The 19,466-nt window shown below is 40.9% G+C and overlaps 8 non-coding genes across 8 annotated transcripts; 6 read left to right on the forward strand and 2 right to left on the reverse strand.

Annotated features, from left to right (window-relative positions):
• On the forward strand, nt 1-72 carry TRNAE-CUC (transfer RNA glutamic acid (anticodon CUC)). Its single transcript has one exon. It is a non-coding gene; the product is annotated as a tRNA-Glu (tRNA).
• A 1,443-nt stretch (nt 73-1,515) lies between these two features.
• Nucleotides 1,516-1,587, forward strand: TRNAE-CUC (transfer RNA glutamic acid (anticodon CUC)). Its single transcript has one exon. It is a non-coding gene; the product is annotated as a tRNA-Glu (tRNA).
• A 527-nt stretch (nt 1,588-2,114) lies between these two features.
• On the forward strand, nt 2,115-2,186 carry TRNAE-CUC (transfer RNA glutamic acid (anticodon CUC)). Its single transcript has one exon. It is a non-coding gene; the product is annotated as a tRNA-Glu (tRNA).
• Nucleotides 2,187-6,342: 4,156 nt separating this feature from the next.
• Nucleotides 6,343-6,414, forward strand: TRNAE-CUC (transfer RNA glutamic acid (anticodon CUC)). The gene has a single exon. It is a non-coding gene; the product is annotated as a tRNA-Glu (tRNA).
• Nucleotides 6,415-7,857: 1,443 nt separating this feature from the next.
• TRNAE-CUC (transfer RNA glutamic acid (anticodon CUC)) lies at nt 7,858-7,929 on the forward strand. The gene has a single exon. It is a non-coding gene; the product is annotated as a tRNA-Glu (tRNA).
• Nucleotides 7,930-8,773: 844 nt separating this feature from the next.
• On the forward strand, nt 8,774-8,845 carry TRNAE-CUC (transfer RNA glutamic acid (anticodon CUC)). The gene has a single exon. It is a non-coding gene; the product is annotated as a tRNA-Glu (tRNA).
• Nucleotides 8,846-12,251: 3,406 nt separating this feature from the next.
• On the reverse strand, nt 12,252-12,323 carry TRNAE-CUC (transfer RNA glutamic acid (anticodon CUC)). Its single transcript has one exon. It is a non-coding gene; the product is annotated as a tRNA-Glu (tRNA).
• Nucleotides 12,324-18,631: 6,308 nt separating this feature from the next.
• On the reverse strand, nt 18,632-18,703 carry TRNAE-CUC (transfer RNA glutamic acid (anticodon CUC)). Its single transcript has one exon. It is a non-coding gene; the product is annotated as a tRNA-Glu (tRNA).
• Between the last annotated feature and the right edge of the window lie 763 nt (nt 18,704-19,466).

Raw genomic sequence — 19,466 nt, forward strand, 5'->3', positions numbered from 1 at the left:
TCCCTGGTGGTCTAGTGGCTAGGATTCAGCGCTCTCACCGCCGCGGCCCGGGTTCGATTCCCGGTCAGGGAAAGTGAGGTCCTCGGAATATTTTTGCCAAAAACACCAACCTTTCAAAGAAATGATGCACTTTCAGTTCAGCGCATCATTTCTAATACTTGAGCAACAGTGAGATGTCAAAACAGACAATGGAAATTGATAACAAAGAGTCAGCTATCTTCCTTTCTTAGTGAATATTTTTCAGTTAGCTACTAAAAGACTTGTGCTCTTGTACAAAAGTATTTTTTTCATCAGAACCAATTAGACCATATTTGATATCTGAATCATTAATGTCTTCTTTCTTTAGCACCAGAACAATTTATCATGGAGCCAGGGACTCTCAACGTCTAGCTCCTCAAAATAATTTTTTCGTGCCAGTACTATACATCCATCAGGTAAAGCTGCTGTGTGGTGTAATTTAAGACTGCTATGCACAACCATTTTTACTCTCCTTCCTTCTAAAACTGATTCCTAGTAGCCCACTCCCTCACATTCCATTGCTTTGGACTTCATTCAGGAAACTTCCTTTTCTTTCATGGAGTGTCAAACTAAACCATCCCTCCCAGGTGGTCTAGTGGCTAGGATTCGGCGCTCTCACCGCTGCGGCCTGGGTTCGATTCCTGGTCAGGGAAAGTGAGGTCCTCGGAATATTTTTGCCAAAAACACCAACCTTTCAAAGAAATGATGCACTTTCAGTTCAGAACATCATTTCTAATACTTGAGCAACAGTGAGTTGTCAAAACAGACAATGGAAATTGATAACAAAGAGTCAGCTATCTTCCTTTCTTAGTGAATATTTTTCAGTTAGCTACTAAAAGACTTGTGCTCTTGTACAAAAGTATTTTTTTTGACATGGAGTGTCAAACTAAACCATCCCTCCCTGGTGGTCTACTGGCTAGGATTCGGCGCTCTCACCGCCGCGGCCCGGGTTCGATTCCCGGGCTGGGAAAGTGAGGTTCTTGGAATATTTTTGCCAAAAACACCAACCTTTCAAAGAAATGATGCACTTTCAGTTCAGCGCATCATTTCTAATACTTGAGCAACAGTGAGATGTCAAAACAGACAATGGAAATTGATAACAGAGAGTCAGCTATCTTCCTTTCTTAGTGAATATTTTTCAGTTAGCTACTAAAAGACTTGTGCTCTTGTACAAAAGTATTTTTTTCATGAGAACCAATTAGACCATATTTGATATCTGAGTCATTAATGTCTTCTTTCTTTAGCACCAGAACAATTTATCATGGAGCCAGGGACTCTCAATGTCTAGCTCCTCAAAATAATTTTTTCGTGCCAGTACTATACATCCATCAGGTAAAGCTGCTGTGTGGTGTAATTTAAGACTGCTATGCACAACCATTTTTACTCTCCTTCCTTCTAAAACTGATTCCTAGTAGCCCACTCCCTCACATTCCATTGCTTTGGACTTCATTCAGGAAACTTCCTTTTCTTTCATGGAGTGTCAAGCTAAACCTTCCCTCCCTGGTGGTCTAGTGGCTAGGATTCGGTGCTCTCACCGCCGCGGCCCGGGTTCGATTCCCGGTCAGGGAAAGTGAGGTCCTCGGAATATTTTTGCCAAAAACACCAACCTTTCAAAGAAATGATGCACTTTCAGTTCAGCGCATCATTTCTAGTACTTGAGCAACAGTGAGTTGTCAAAACAGACAATGGAAATTGATAACAAAGAGTCAGCTATCTTCCTTTCTTAGTGAATATTTTTCAGTTAGCTACTAAAAGACTTGTGCTCTTGTACAAAAGTATTTTTTTCATCAGAACCAATTAGACCATATTTGATATCTGAGTCATTAATGTCTTCTTTCTTTAGCACCAGAACAATTTATCATGGAGCCAGGGACTCTCAACGTCTAGCTCCTCAAAATAATTTTTTCGTGCCAGTACTATACATCCATCAGGTAAAGCTGCTGTGTGGTGTAATTTAAGACTGCTATGCACAACCATTTTTACTCTCCTTCCTTCTAAAACTGATTCCTAGTAGCCCACTCCCTCACATTCCATTGCTTTGGACTTCATTCAGGAAACTTCCTTTTCTTTCATGGAGTGTCAAACTAAACCTTCACTCCCTGGTGGTCTAGTGGCTAGGATTCGGCGCTCTCACCGCCGCGGCCCGGGTTCGATTCCCGGTCAAGGAAAGTGAGGTCCTCGGAATATTTTTGCCAAAAACACCAACCTTTCAAAGAAATGATGCACTTTCAGTTCAGCGCATCATTTCTAATACTTGAGCAACAGTGAGTTGTCAAAACAGACAATGGAAATTGATAACAAAGAGTCAGCTATCTTCCTTTCTTAGTGAATATTTTTCAGTTAGCTACTAAAAGACTTGTGCTCTTGTACAAAAGTATTTTTTTCATCAGAACCAATTAGACCTTATTTGATATCTGAATCATTAATGTCTTCTTTCTTTAGCACCAGAACAATTTATCATGGAGCCAGGGACTCTCAACGTCTAGCTCCTCAAAATAATTTTTTCGTGCCAGTACTATACATCCATCAGGTAAAGCTGCTGTGTGGTGTAATTTAAGACTGCTATGCACAACCATTTTTACTCTCCTTCCTTCTAAAACTGTTTCCTAGTAGCCCACTCCCTCACATTCCATTGCTTTGGACTTCATTCAGGAAACTTCCTTTTCTTTCATGGAGTGTCAAACTAAACCATCCCTCCCAGGTGGTCTAGTGGCTAGGATTCGGCGCTCTCACCGCTGCGGCCGGGGTTCGATTCCTGGTCAGGGAAAGTGAGGTCCTCGGAATATTTTTGCCAAAAACACCAACCTTTCAAAGAAATGATACACTTTCAGTTCAGCGCATCATTTCTAATACTTGAGCAACAGTGAGTTGTCAAAACAGACAATGGAAATTGATAACAAAGAGTCAGCTATCTTCCTTTCTTAGTGAATATTTTTCAGTTAGCTACTAAAAGACTTGTGCTCTTGTACAAAAGTATTTTTTTTGACATGGAGTGTCAAACTAAACGATCCCTCCCTGGTGGTCTACTGGCTAGGATTCGGCGCTCTCACCGCCGCGGCCCGGGTTCGATTCCCGGGCTGGGAAAGTGAGGTCCTTGGAATATTTTTGCCAAAAACACCAACCTTTCAAAGAAATGATGCACTTTCAGTTCAGCGCATCATTTCTAATACTTGAGCAACAGTGAGATGTCAAAACAGACAATGGAAATTGATAACAGAGAGTCAGCTATCTTCCTTTCTTAGTGAATATTTTTCAGTTAGCTACTAAAAGACTTGTGCTCTTGTACAAAAGTATTTTTTTCATGAGAACCAATTAGACCATATTTGATATCTGAGTCATTAATGTCTTCTTTCTTTAGCACCAGAACAATTTATCATGGAGCCAGGGACTCTCAATGTCTAGCTCCTCAAAATAATTTTTTCGTGCCAGTACTATACATCCATCAGGTAAAGCTGCTGTGTGGTGTAATTTAAGACTGCTATGCACAACCATTTTTACTCTCCTTCCTTCTAAAACTGATTCCTAGTAGCCCACTCCCTCACATTCCATTGCTTTGGACTTCATTCAGGAAACTTCCTTTTCTTTCATGGAGTGTCAAGCTAAACCTTCCCTCCCAGGTGGTCTAGTGGCTAGGATTCGGTGCTCTCACCGCCGTGGCCCGGGTTCGATTCCCGGTCAGGGAAAGTGAGGTCCTCGGAATATTTTTGCCAAAAACACCAACCTTTCAAAGAAATGATGCACTTTCAGTTCAGCGCATCATTTCTAATACTTGAGCAACAGTGAGTTGTCAAAACAGACAATGGAAATTGATAACAAAGAGTCAGCTATCTTCCTTTCTTAGTGAATATTTTTCAGTTAGCTACTAAAAGACTTGTGCTCTTGTACAAAAGTATTTTTTTCATCAGAACCAATTAGACCATATTTGATATCTGAGTCATTAATGTCTTCTTTCTTTAGCACCAGAACAATTTATCATGGAGCCAGGGACTCTCAATGTCTAGCTCCTCAAAATAATTTTTTCGTGCCAGTACTATACATCCATCAGGTAAAGCTGCTGTGTGGTGTAATTTAAGACTGCTATGCACAACCATTTTTACTCTCCTTCCTTCTAAAACTGATTCCTAGTAGCCCACTCCCTCACATTCCATTGCTTTGGACTTCATTCAGGAAACTTCCTTTTCTTTCATGGAGTGTCAAACTAAACCATCCCTCCCTGGTGGTCTAGTGGCTAGGATTCAGCGCTCTCACCGCCGTGGCCCGGGTTCGATTCCCGGTCAAGGAAAGTGAGGTCCTCTGAATATTTTTGCCAAAAACACCAACCTTTCAAAGAAATGATGCACTTTCAGTTCAGCGCATCATTTCTAATACTTGAGCAACAGTGAGTTGTCAAAACAGACAATGGAAATTGATAACAAAGAGTCAGCTATCTTCCTTTCTTAGTGAATATTTTTCAGTTAGCTACTAAAAGACTTGTGCTCTTGTACAAAAGTATTTTTTTTGACATGGAGTGTCAAACTAAACCATCCCTCCCTGGTGGTCTACTGGCTAGGATTCGGCGCTCTCACTGCCGCGGCCCGGGTTCGATTCCCGGGCTGGGAAAGTGAGGTCCTTGGAATATTTTTGCCAAAAACACCAACCTTTCAAAGAAATGATGCACTTTCAGTTCAGCGCATCATTTCTAATACTTGAGCAACAGTGAGATGTCAAAACAGACAATGGAAATTGATAACAGAGAGTCAGCTATCTTCCTTTCTTAGTGAATATTTTTCAGTTAGCTACTAAAAGACTTGTGCTCTTGTACAAAAGTATTTTTTTCATGATAACCAATTAGACCATATTTGATATCTGAGTCATTAATGTCTTCTTTCTTTAGCACCAGAACAATTTATCATGGAGCCAGGGACTCTCAATGTCTAGCTCCTCAAAATAATTTTTTCGTGCCAGTACTATACATCCATCAGGTAAAGCTGCTGTGTGGTGTAATTTAAGACTGCTATGCACAACCATTTTTACTCTCCTTCCTTCTAAAACTGATTCCTAGTAGCCCACTCCCTCACATTCCATTGCTTTGGACTTCATTCAGGAAACTTCCTTTTCTTTCATGGAGTGTCAAGCTAAACCTTCCCTCCCAGGTGGTCTAGTGGCTAGGATTCGGTGCTCTCACCGCCGCGGCCCGGGTTCGATTCCCGGTCAAGGAAAGTGAGGTCCTCGGAATATTTTGGCCAAAAACTCCAACCTTTCAAAGAAATGATGCACTTTCAGTTCAGCGCATCATTTCTAATACTTGAGCAACAGTGAGTTGTCAAAACAGACAATGGAAATTGATAACAAAGAGTCAGCTATCTTCCTTTCTTAGTGAATATTTTTCAGTTAGCTACTAAAAGACTTGTGCTCTTGTACAAAAGTATTTTTTTCATCAGAACCAATTAGACCTTATTTGATATCTGAATCATTAATGTCTTCTTTCTTTAGCACCAGAACAATTTATCATGGAGCCAGGGACTCTCAACGTCTAGCTCCTCAAAATAATTTTTTCGTGCCAGTACTATACATCCATCAGGTAAAGCTGCTGTGTGGTGTAATTTAAGACTGCTATGCACAACCATTTTTACTCTCCTTCCTTCTAAAACTGATTCCTAGTAGCCCACTCCCTCACATTCCATTGCTTTGGACTTCATTCAGGAAACTTCCTTTTCTTTCATGGAGTGTCAAACTAAACCATCCCTCCCAGGTGGTCTAGTGGCTAGGATTCGGCGCTCTCACCGCTGCGGCCGGGGTTCGATTCCCGGTCAGGGAAAGTGAGGTCCTTGGAATATTTTTGCTAAAAACACCAACCTTTCAAAGAAATGATGCACTTTCAGTTCAGCGCATCATTTCTAATACTTGAGCAACAGTGAGTTGTCAAAACAGACAATGGAAATTGATAACAAAGAGTCAGCTATCTTCCTTTCTTAGTGAATATTTTTCAGTTAGCTACTAAAAGACTTGTGCTCTTGTACAAAAGTATTTTTTTCATCAGAACCAATTGAACCTTATTTGATATCTGAATCATTAATGTCTTCTTTCTTTAGCACCAGAACAATTTATCATGGAGCCAGGGACTCTCAACGTCTAGCTCCTCAAAATAATTTTTTCGTGCCAGTACTATACATCCATCAGGTAAAGCTGCTGTGTGGTGTAATTTAAGACTGCTATGCACAACCATTTTTACTCTCCTTCCTTCTAAAACTGATTCCTAGTAGAACACTCCCTCACATTCCATTGCTTTGGACTTCATTCAGGAAACTTCCTTTTCTTTCATGGAGTGTCAAACTAAACCATCCCTCCCTGGTGGTCTAGTGGCTAGGATTCGGCGCTCTCACCGCCGCGGCCCGGGTTCGATTCCTGGTCAGGGAAAGTGAGGTCCTCGGAATATTTTTGCCAAAAACACCAACCTTTCAAAGAAATGATGCACTTTCAGTTCAGCGCATCATTTCTAATACTTGAGCAACAGTGAGATGTCAAAACAGACAATGGAAATTGATAACAAAGAGTCAGCTATCTTCCTTTCTTAGTGAATATTTTTCAATTAGCTACTAAAAGACTTGTGCTCTTGTACAAAAGTATTTTTTTCATCAGAACCAATTAGACCATATTTGATATCTGAATCATTAATGTCTTCTTTCTTTAGCACGAGAACAATTTATCATGGAGCCAGGGACTCTCAACGTCTAGCTCCTCAAAATAATTTTTTTGTGCCAGTACTATACATCCATCAGGTAAAGCTGCTGTGTGGTGTAATTTAAGACTGCTATGCACAACCATTTTTACTCTCCTTCCTTCTAAAACTGATTCCTAGTAGCCCACTCCCTCACATTCCATTGCTTTGGAATTCATTCAGGAAACTTCCTTTTCTTTCATGGAGTGTCAAAGTAAACCATCCCTCCCTGGTGGTCTAGTGGCTAGGATTCGGCGCTCTCACCGCCGCGGCCCGGGTTCGATTCCCTGTCAGGGAAAGTGAGGTCCTCGGAATATTTTTGCCAAAAACACCAACCTTTCAAAGAAATGATGCACTTTCAGTTCAGCGCATCATTTCTAATACTTGAGCAACAGTGAGTTGTCAAAACAGACAATGGAAATTGATAACAAAGAGTCAGCTATCTTCCTTTCTTAGTGAATATTTTTCAGTTAGCTACTAAAAGACTTGTGTTCTTGTACAAAAGTATTTTTTTTGACATGGAGTGTCAAACTAAACCATCCCTCCCTGGTGGTCTACTGGCTAGGATTCAGCGCTCTCACCGCCGCGGCCCGGGTTCGATTCCCGGTCAGGGAAAGTGAGGTCCTTGGAATATTTTTGCTAAAAACACCAACCTTTCAAAGAAATGATGCACTTTCAGTTCAGCGCATCATTTCTAATACTTGAGCAACAGTGAGTTGTCAAAACAGACAATGGAAATTGATAACAAAGAGTCAGCTATCTTCCTTTCTTAGTGAATATTTTTCAGTTAGCTACTAAAAGACTTGTGCTCTTGTACAAAAGTATTTTTTTCATGAGAACCAATTAAACCTTATTTGATATCTGAATCATTAATGTCTTCTTTCTTTAGCACCAGAACAATTTATCATGGAGCCAGGGACTCTCAACGTCTAGCTCCTCAAAATAATTTTTTCGTGCCATTACTATACATCCATCAGGTAAAGCTGCTGTGTGGTGTAATTTAAGACTGCTATGCACAACCATTTTTACTCTCCTTCCTTCTAAAACTGATTCCTAGTAGCCCACTCCCTCACATTCCATTGCTTTGGACTTCATTCAGGAAACTTCCTTTTCTTTCATGGAGTGTCAAACTAAACCATCCATCCCTGGTGGTCTAGTGGCTAGGATTCGGCGCTCTCACCGCCGCGGCCCGGGTTCGATTCCCGGTCAGGGAAAGTGTGGTCCTCGGAATATTTTTGCCAAAAACACCAACCTTTCAAAGAAATGATGCACTTTCAGTTCAGCGCATCATTTCTAATACTTGAGCAACAGTGAGTTGTCAAAACAGACAATGGAAATTGATAACAAAGAGTCAGCTATCTTCCTTTCTTAGTGAATATTTTTCAGTTAGCTACTAAAAGACTTGTGCTCTTGTACAAAAGTATTTTTTTTGACATGGAGTGTCAAACTAAACCATCCCTCCCTGGTGGTCTACTGGCTAGGATTCGGCGCTCTCACCGCCGCGGCCCGGGTTCGATTCCCGGGCTGGGAAAGTGAGGTCCTTGGAATATTTTTGCCAAAAACACCAACCTTTCAAAGAAATGATGCACTTTCAGTTCAGCGCATCATTTCTAATACTTGAGCAACAGTGAGATGTCAAAACAGACAATGGAAATTGATAACAGAGAGTCAGCTATCTTCCTTTCTTAGTGAATATTTTTCAGTTAGCTACTAAAAGACTTGTGCTCTTGTACAAAAGTATTTTTTTCATCAGAACCAATTAGACCATATTTGATATCTGAGTCATTAATGTCTTCTTTCTTTAGCACCAGAACAATTTATCATGGAGCCAGGGACTCTCAACGTCTAGCTCCTCAAAATTATTTTTTCGTGCCAGTACTATACATCCATCAGGTAAAGCTGCTGTGTGGTGTAATTTAAGACTGCTATGCACAACCATTTTTACTCTCCTTCCTTCTAAAACTGATTCCTAGTAGCCCACTCCCTCACATTCCATTGCTTTGGACTTCATTCAGGAAACTTCCTTTTCTTTCATGGAGTGTCAAACTAAACCATCCCTCCCTGGTGGTCTAGTGGCTAGGATTCGGCGCTCTCACCGCCGCGGCCCGGGTTCGATTCCCGGTCAGGGAAAGTGAGGTCCTCGGAATATTTTTGCCAAAAACACCAACCTTTCAAAGAAATGATGCACTTTCAGTTCAGCGCATCATTTCTAATACTTGAGCAACAGTGAGTTGTCAAAACAGACAATGGAAATTGATAACAAAGAGTCAGCTATCTTCCTTTCTTAGTGAATATTTTTCAGTTAGCTACTAAAAGACTTGTGCTCTTGTACAAAAGTATTTTTTTCATCAGAACCAATTAGACCATATTTGATATCTGAGTCATTAATGTCTTCTTTCTTTAGCACCAGAACAATTTATCATGGAGCCAGGGACTCTCAACGTCTAGCTCCTCAAAATAATTTTTTCGTGCCAGTACTATACATCCATCAGGTAAAGCTGCTGTGTGGTGTAATTTAAGACTGCTATGCACAACCATTTTTACTCTCCTTCATTCTAAAACTGATTCCTAGTAGCCCACTCCCTCACATTCCATTGCTTTGGACTTCATTCAGAAGTCCCAAAGCAATGGAATGTGAGGGAGTGGGCTACTAGGAATCAGTTTTAGAATGAAGGAGAGTAAAAATGGTTGTGCATAGCAGTCTTAAATTACACCACACAGCAGCTTTACCTGATGGATGTATAGTACTGGCACGAAAAAATTATTTTGAGGAGCTAGACGTTGAGAGTCCCTGGCTCCATGATAAATTGTTCTGGTGCTAAAGAAAGAAGACATTAATGACTCAGATATCAAATATGGTCTAATTGGTTCTGATGAAAAAAATACTTTTGTACAAGAGCACAAGTCTTTTAGTAGCTAACTGAAAAATATTCACTAAGAAAGGAAGATAGCTGACTCTTTGTTATCAATTTCCCATTGTCTGTTTTGACAACTCACTGTTGCTCAAGTATTAGAAATGATGCGCTGAACTGAAAGTGCATCATTTCTTTGAAAGGTTGGTGTTTTTGGCAAAAATATTCCGAGGACCTCACTTTCCCTGACCGGGAATCGAACCGAGGCCGCGGCGGTGAGAGCGCCGAATCCTAGCCACTAGACCACCAGGGAGGGATGGTTTAGTTTGACACTCCATGAAAGAAAAGGAAGTTTCCTGAATGAAGTCCAAAGCAATGGAATGTGAGGGAGTGGGCTACTAGGAATCAGTTTTAGAAGGAAGGAGAGTAAAAATGGTTGTGCATAGCAGTCTTAAATTACACCACACAGCAGCTTTACCTGATGGATGTATAGTACTGGCACGAAAAAATAATTTTGAGGAGCTAGACGTTGAGAGTCCCCTGGCTCCATGATAAATTGTTCTGGTGCTAAAGAAAGAAGACATTAATGACTCAGATATCAAATATGGTCTAATTGGTTCTGATGAAAAAAATACTTTTGTACAAGAGCACAAGTCTTTTAGTAGCTAACTGAAAAATATTCACTAAGAAAGGAAGATAGCTGACTCTCTGTTATCAATTTCCATTGTCTGTTTTGACATCTCACTGTTGCTCAAGTATTAGAAATGATGCGCTGAACTGAAAGTGCATCATTTCTTTGAAAGGTTGGTGTTTTTGGCAAAAATATTCCAAGGACCTCACTTTCCCCAGCCCGGGAATCGAACCCGGGCCGCGGCGGTGAGAGCGCCGAATCCCTAGCCAGTAGACCACCAGGGAGGGATGGTTTAGTTTGACACTCCATGTCAAAAAAATACTTTTGTACAAGAGCACAAGTCTTTTAGTAGCTAACTGAAAAATATTCACTAAGAAAGGAAGATAGCTGACTCTTTGTTATCAATTTCCATTGTCTGTTTTGACAACTCACTGTTGCTCAAGTATTAGAAATGATGCGCTGAACTGAAAGTGCATCATTTCTTTGAAAGGTTGGTGTTTTTGGCAAAAATATTCGAGGACCACACTTTCCCTGACCGGGAATCGAACCCGGGCCGCGGCGAGTGAGAGCGCCCGAATCCTAGCCACTAGACCACCCAGGGATGGATGGTTTAGTTTGACACTCCATGAAAGAAAAGGAAGTTTCCTGAATGAAGTCCCAAAGCAATGGAATGTGAGGGAGTGGGCTACTAGGAATCAGTTTTAGAAGGAAGGAGAGTAAAAATGGTTGTGCATAGCAGTCTTAAATTACACCACACAGCAGCTTTACCTGATGGATGTATAGTAATGGCACGAAAAAATTATTTTGAGGAGCTAGACGTTGAGAGTCCCTGGCTCCATGATAAATTGTTCTGGTGCTAAAGAAAGAAGACATTAATGATTCAGATATCAAATAAGGTTTAATTGGTTCTCATGAAAAAAATACTTTTGTACAAGAGCACAAGTCTTTTAGTAGCTAACTGAAAAATATTCACTAAGAAAGGAAGATAGCTGACTCTTTGTTATCAATTTCCATTGTCTGTTTTGACAACTCACTGTTGCTCAAGTATTAGAAATGATGCGCTGAACTGAAAGTGCATCATTTCTTTGAAAGGTTGGTGTTTTTAGCAAAAAATATTCCAAGGACCTCACTTTCCCCTGACGGGAATCGAACCCGGGCCGCGGCGGTCGAGAGCGCTGAATCCTAGCCAGTAGACCACCAGGGAGGGATGGTTTAGTTTGACACTCCATGTCAAAAAAAACTACTTTTGTACAAGAACACAAGTCTTTTAGTAGCTAACTGAAAAATATTCACTAAGAAAGGAAGATAGCTGACTCTTTGTTATCAATTTCCATGTCTGTTTTGACAACTCACTGTTGCTCAAGTATTAGAAATGATGCGCTGAACTGAAAGTGCATCATTTCTTTGAAAGGTTGGTGTTTTTGGCAAAAATATTCCGAGGACCCTCACTTTTCCCTGACAGGGAATCGAACCCGGGCCGCGGCGGTGAGAGCGCCGAATCCTAGCCACTAGACCCACCAGGGAGGGATGGTTTACTTTGACACTCCATGAAAGAAAAGGAAGTTTCCTGAATGAATTCCAAAGCAATGGAATGTGAGGGAGTGGGCTACTAGGAATCAGTTTTAGAAGGAAGGAGAGTAAAAATGGTTGTGCATAGCAGTCTTAAATTACACCCACACAGCAGCTTTACCTGATGGATGTATAGTACTGGCACAAAAAATTATTTTGAGGAGCTAGACGTTGAGAGTCCCTGGCTCCATGATAAATTGTTCTCGTGCTAAAGAAAGAAGACATTAATGATTCAGATATCAAATATGGTCTAATTGGTTCTGATGAAAAAAATACTTTTGTACAAGAGCACAAGTCTTTTAGTAGCTAATTGAAAAATATTCACTAAGAAAGGAAGATAGCTGACTCTTTGTTATCAATTTCCATTGTCTGTTTTGACATCCTCACTGTTGCTCAAGTATTAGAAATGATGCGCTGAACTGAAAGTGCATCATTTCTTTGAAAGGTTGGTGTTTTTGGCACAAAATATTCCGAGGACCTCACTTTCCCTGACCAGGAATCGAACCCGGGCCGCGGCGGTGAGAGCGCCGAATCCTAGCCACTAGACCACCAGGGACGGGATGGTTTAGTTTGACACTCCCATGAAAGAAAAGGAAGTTTCCTGAATGAAGTCCAAAGCAATGGAATGTGAGGGAGTGTTCTACTAGGAATCAGTTTTAGAAGGAAGGAGAGTAAAAATGGTTGTGCATAGCAGTCTTAAATTACACCACACAGCAGCTTTACCTGATGGATGTATAGTACTGGCACGAAAAAATTATTTTGAGGAGCTAGACGTTGAGAGTCCCTGGCTCCATGATAAATTGTTTGGTGCTAAAGAAAGAAGACATTAATGATTCAGATATCAAATAAGGTTCAATTGGTTCTGATGAAAAAATACTTTTGTACAAGAGCACAAGTCTTTTAGTAGCTAACTGAAAACATATTCACTAAGAAAGGAAGATAGCTGACTCTTTGTTATCAATTTCCATTGTCTGTTTTGACAACTCACTGTTGCTCAAGTATTAGAAATGATGCGCTGAACTGAAAGTGCATCATTTCTTTGAAAGGTTGGTGTTTTTAGCAAAAAATATTCCAAGGACCTCACTTTCCCCTGACCGGGAATCGAACCCCGGGCCGCAGCGGTGAGAGCGCCGAATCCTAGCCACTAGACCACCTGGGAGGGATGGTTTAGTTTGACACTCCATGAAAGAAAAGGAAGTTTCCTGAATGAAGTCCAAAGCAATGGAATGTGAGGGAGTGGGCTACTAGGAATCAGTTTTAGAAGGAAGGAGAGTAAAAATGGTTGTGCATAGCAGTCTTAAATTACACCCACACAGCAGCTTTACCTGATGGATGTATAGTACTGGCACGAAAAAATTATTTTGAGGAGCTAGACGTTGAGAGTCCCTGGCTCCATGATAAAATTGTTCTGGTGCTAAAGAAAGAAGAAGACATTAATGATTCAGATATCAAATAAGGTCTAATTGGTTCTGATGAAAAAAATACTTTTGTACAAGAGCACACAGTCTTTTAGTAGCTAACTGAAAAATATTCACTAAGAAAGGAAGATAGCTGACTCTTTGTTATCAATTTCCATTGTCTGTTTTGACAACTCACTGTTGCTCAAGTATTAGAAATGATGCGCTGAACTGAAAGTGCATCATTTCTTTGAAAGGTTGGAGTTTTTGGCCAAAATATTCCGAGGACCCTCACTTTCCTTGACCGGGAATCGAACCCGGGCCGCGGCGGTGAGAGCACCGAATCCTAGCCACTAGACCACCTGGGAGGGAAGGTTTAGCTTGACACTCCATGAAAGAAAAGGAAGTTTCCTGAATGAAGTCCAAAGCAATGGAATGTGAGGGAGTGGGCTACTAGGAATCAGTTTTAGAAGGAAGGAGAGTAAAAATGGTTGTGCATAGCAGTCTTAAATTACACCACACAGCAGCTTTACCTGATGGATGTATAGTACTGGCACGAAAAAATTATTTTGAGGAGCTAGACATTGAGAGTCCCTGGCTCCATGATAAATTGTTCTGGTGCTAAGAAAGAAGACATTAATGACTCAGATATCAAATATGGTCTAATTGGTTATCATGAAAAAAATACTTTTGTACAAGAGCACAAGTCTTTTAGTAGCTAACTGAAAAATATTCACTAAGAAAGGAAGATAGCTGACTCTCTGTTATCAATTTCCATTGTCTGTTTTGACATCTCACTGTTGCTCAAGTATTAGAAATGATGCGCTGAACTGAAAGTGCATCATTTCTTTGAAAGGTTGGTGTTTTTGGCAAAAATATTCCCAAGGACCCTCACTTTCCCAGCCCCGGGAATCGAACCCGGGCCGCGGCAGTGAGAGCGCCGAATCCTAGCCAGTAGACCACCAGGGAGGGATGGTTTAGTTTGACACTCCATGTCAAAAAAAATACTTTTGTACAAGAGCACAAGTCTTTTAGTAGCTAACTGAAAAATATTCACTAAGAAAGGAAGATAGCTGACTCTTTGTTATCAATTTCCATTGTCTGTTTTGACAACTCACTGTTGCTCAAGTATTAGAAATGATGCGCTGAACTGAAAGTGCATCATTTCTTTGAAAGGTTGGTGTTTTTGGCAAAAATATTCAGAGGACCCTCACTTTCCTTGACCGGGAATCGAACCGGGCCACGGCGGTGAGAGCGCTGAATCCTAGCCCACTAGACCACCAGGGAGGGATGGTTTAGTTTGACACTCCATGAAAGAAAGGAAGTTTCCTGAATGAAGTCCAAAGCAATGGAATGTGAGGGAGTGGGCTACTAGGAATCAGTTTTAGAAGGAAGGAGAGTAAAAATGGTTGTGCATAGCAGTCTTAAATTACACCACACAGCAGCTTTACCTGATGGATGTATAGTACTGGCACGAAAAAATTATTTTGAGGAGCTAGACATTGAGAGTCCCCTGGCTCCATGATAAATTGTTCTGGTGCTAAAGAAAGAAGACATTAATGACTCAGATATCAAATATGGTCTAATTGGTTCTGATGAAAAAAATACTTTTGTACAAGAGCACAAGTCTTTTAGTAGCTAACTGAAAAATATTCACTAAGAAAGGAAGATAGCTGACTCTTTGTTATCAATTTCCATTGTCTGTTTTGACAACTCACTGTTGCTCAAGTATTAGAAATGATGCGCTGAACTGAAAGTGCATCATTTCTTTGAAAGGTTGGTGTTTTTGGCAAAAATATTCCGAGGACCTCACTTTCCCTGACCGGGAATCGAACCCGGGCCCACGGCGGTGAGAGCACCGAATCCTAGCCCACTAGACCACCTGGGAGGGAAGGTTTAGCTTGACACTCCATGAAAGAAAAGGAAGTTTCCTGAATGAAGTCCAAAGCAATGGAATGTGAGGGAGTGGGCTACTAGGAATCAGTTTTAGAAGGAAGGAGAGTAAAATGGTCTGTGCATAGCAGTCTTAAATTACACCACACAGCAGCTTTACCTGATGGATGTATAGTACTGGCACGAAAAAATTATTTTGAGGAGCTAGACATTGAGAGTCCCTGGCTCCCATGATAAATTGTTCTGGTGCTAAAGAAAGAAGACATTAATGACTCAGATATCAAATATGGTCTAATTGGTTCTCATGAAAAAAATACCTTTTGTACAAGAGCACAAGTCTTTTAGTAGCTAACTGAAAAATATTCACTAAGAAAGGAAGATAGCTGACTCTCTGTTATCAATTTCCATTGTCTGTTTTGACATCTCACTGTTGCTCAAGTATTAGAAATGATGCGCTGAACTGAAAGTGCATCATTTCTTTGAAAGGTTGGAGTTTTTGGCAAAAATATTCCAAGGACCTCACTTTCCCAGCCCGGGAATCGAACCCGGGCCGCCGGCGGTGAGAGCGCCGAATCCTAGCCAGTAGACCACCAGGGAGGGATCGTTTAGTTTGACACTCCATGTCAAACAAAATACTTTTGTACAAGAGCACAAGTCCTTTTAGTAGCTAACTGAAAAATATTCACTAAGAAAGGAAGATAGCTGACTCTTTGTTATCAATTTCCATTGTCTGTTTTGACAACTCACTGTTGCTCAAGTATTAGAAATGATGCGCTGAACTGAAAGTGTATCATTTCTTTGAAAGGTTGGTGTTTTTGGCAAAAATATTCCGAGGACCTCACCTTTCCCCTGACCAGGAATCCGAACCCCCGGCCGCAGCGGTGAGAGCGCCGAATCCTAGCCACTAGACCACCTGGGAGGGATGGTTTAGTTTGACACTCCATGAAAGAAAAGGAAGTTTCCTGAATGAAGTCCAAAGCAATGGAATGTGAGGGAGTGGGCTACTAGGAAACAGTTTTAGAAGGAAGGAGAGTAAAAATGGTTGTGCATAGCAGTCTTAAATTACACCACACAGCAGCTTTACCTGATGGATGTATAGTACTGGCACGAAAAAATTATTTTGAGGAGCTAGACGTTGAGAGTCCCTGGCTCCATGATAAATTGTTCTGGTGCTAAAGAAAGAAGACATTAATGATTCAGATATCAAATAAGGTCTAATTGGTTCTGATGAAAAAAATACTTTTGTACAAGAGCACAAGTCTTTTAGTAGCTAACTGAAAAATATTCACTAAGAAAGGAAGATAGCTGACTCTTTGTTATCAATTTCCATTGTCTGTTTTGACAACTCACTGTTGCTCAAGTATCTAGAAATGATGCGCTGAACTGAAAGTGCATCATTTCTTTGAAAGGTTGGTGTTTTTGGCAAAAATATTCCGAGGACCTCACTTTCCCTTGACCGGGAATCGAACCCGGGCCGCGGCGGTGAGACGCGCCGAATCCTAGCCACTAGACCACCAGGGAGTGAAGGTTTAGTTTGACACTCCATGAAAGAAAAGGAAGTTTCCTGAATGAAGTCCAAAGCAATGGAATGTGAGGGAGTGGGCTACTAGGAATCAGTTTTAGAAGGAAGGAGAGTAAAAATGGTTGTGCATAGCAGTCTTAAATTACACCACACAGCAGCTTTACCTGATGGATGTATAGTACTGGCACGAAAAAAATTATTTTGAGGAGCTAGACGTTGAGAGTCCCTGGCTCCATGATAAATTGTTCTGGTGCTAAAGAAAGAAGACATTAATGACTCAGATATCAAATATGGTCTAATTGGTTCTGATGAAAAAAATACTTTTGTACAAGAGCACAAGTCTTTTAGTAGCTAACTGAAAAATATTCACTAAGACAAGGAAGATAGCTGACTCTTTGTTATCAATTTCCATTGTCTGTTTTGACAACTCACTGTTGCTCAAGTACTAGAAATGACTGCGCTGAACTGAAAGTGCATCATTTCTTTGAAAGGTTGGTGTTTTTGGCAAAAATATTCCGAGGACCTCACTTTCCCCTGACCGGGAATCGAACCCGAGGCCGCGGCGGTCGAGAGCACCGAATCCTAGCCACTAGACACCCAGGGAGGGAAGGTTTAGCTTGACACTCCATGAAGAAAAGGAAGTTTCCTGAATGAAGTCCAAAGCAATGGAATGTGAGGGAGTGGGCTACTAGGAATCAGTTTTAGAAGGAAGGAGAGTAAAAATGGTTGTGCATAGCAGTCTTAAATTACACCACACAGCAGCTTTACCTGATGGATGTATAGTACCTGGCACGAAAAAATTATTTTGAGGAGTAGACATTGAGAGTCCCTGGCTCCATGATAAATTGTTCTGGTGCTAAAGAAAGAAGACATTAATGACTCAGATATCCAAATATGGTCTAATCTGGTTCTCATGAAAACAAATACTTTTGTACAAGAGCACAAGTCTTTTAGTAGCTAACTGAAAAATATTCACTAAGAAAGGAAGATAGCTGACTCTCTGTTATCAATTTCCATTGTCTGTTTTGACATCTCACTGTTGCTCAAGTATTAGAAATGATGCGCTGAACTGAAAGTGCATCATTTCTTTGAAAGGTTGGTGTTTTTGGCAAAAATATTCCAAGAACCCTCACTTCTCCCCAGCCGGGAATCGAACCGGGCCGCGGCGGTGAGAGCGCGAATCTAGCCAGCTAGACCACCAGGGAGGGATGGTTTAGTTTGACACTCCATGTCAAACAAAAATACTTTTGTACAAGAGCACAAGTCTTTTAGTAGTAACTGAAAAATATTCACTAAGAAAGGAAGATAGCTGACTCTTTGTTATCAATTTCCATTGTCTGTTTTGACAACTCACTGTTGCTCAAGTATTAGAAAATGATGTTCTGAACTGAAAGTGCATCATTTCTTTGAAAGGTTGGTGTTTTTGGCAAAAATATTCCGAGGACCTCACTTTCCCCTGACCAGGAATCGAACCCAGGCCGCAGCGGTCGAGAGCGCCGAATCCTAGCCACCCTAGACACATGGGAGGGATGGTTTAGTTTGACACTCCATGAAAGAAAAGGAAGTTTCCTGAATGAAGTCCAAAGCAATGGAATGTGAGGGAGTGGGCTACTAGGAATCAGTTTTAGAAGGAAGGAGAGTAAAAATGGTAGTGCATAGCAGTCTTAAATTACACCACACCAGCAGCTTTACCTGATGGATGTATAGTACTGGCACGAAAAATTATTTAGAGGAGCTAGACGTTGAGAGTCCCTGGTCCATGATAAATTGTTCTGGTGCTAAGAAAGAAGACATTAATGATTCAGATATCAAATATGGTCTAATTGGTTCTGATGAAAAAAATACTTTCTGTACAACGAGCACAAGTCTTTTAGTAGCTAACTGAAAAATATTCACTAAGAAAGGAAGATAGCTGACTCTTTGTTATCAATTTCATTGTCTGTTTTGAATCTCACTGTTGCTCAAGTATTAGAAATGATGCGCCTGAACTGAAAGTGCATCATTTCTTTGAAAGGTTGGTGTTTTTGGCAAAAAATATCCGAGGACCTCACTTTCCCTGACCGGGAATCGAACCCGGGCCGCGGCGGTGAGAGCGCTGAATCCTAGCCACTAGACCACCAGGGAGGGATGGTTTAGTTTGACACTCATGAAAGAAAAGGAAGTTTCCTGAATGAAGTCCAAAGCAATGGAATGTGAGGGAGTGGGCTACTAGGAATCCAGTTTTAGAAGGAAGGAGAGTAAAAATGGTTGTGCATAGCAGTCTTAAATTACACCACACAGCAGCTTTACCTGATGGATGTATAGTAATGGCACGAAAAAATTATTTTGAGGAGCTAGACGTTGAGAGTCCTGGCTCCATGATAAACTTGTTCTGGTGCTAAAGAAAGAAGACATTAATGATTCAGATATCAAATAAGGTTCAATTGGTTCTGATGAAAAAATACTTTTGTACAAGAGCACAAGTCTTTTAGTAGCTAACTGAAAAATATTCACTAAGAAAGGAAGATAGCTGACTCTATGTTATCAATTTCCATTGTCTGTTTTGACAACTCACTGTTGCTCAAGTATTAGAAATGATGCGCTGAACTGAAAGTGCATCATTTCTTTGAAAGGTTGGTGTTTTTAGCAAAAATATTCCAAGGACCTCACTTTCCCTGACGGGAATCGAACCCGGCCGCAGCGGTGAAAGCGCCCGAATCCTAGCCACTAGACACCTGGGAGGGATGGTTCTAGTTTGACACTCCATGAAAGAAAGGAAGTATTCCATGAACTGAAGTCCAAAGCACTGGAATGTGAGGGAGTGGGCTACTAGGAATCAGTTTTAGAAGGAAGGAGAGTAAAAATGGTTGTGCATAGCAGTCTTAAATTACACCACACCGCAAGCTTT

The sequence above is a fragment of the Taudactylus pleione genome, unplaced genomic scaffold, assembly GCF_031769625.1.
Source record: "Taudactylus pleione unplaced genomic scaffold, aTauple2 ptg003264l, whole genome shotgun sequence".
NCBI classification, from domain to species: Eukaryota; Metazoa; Chordata; class Amphibia; order Anura; family Myobatrachidae; genus Taudactylus; species Taudactylus pleione.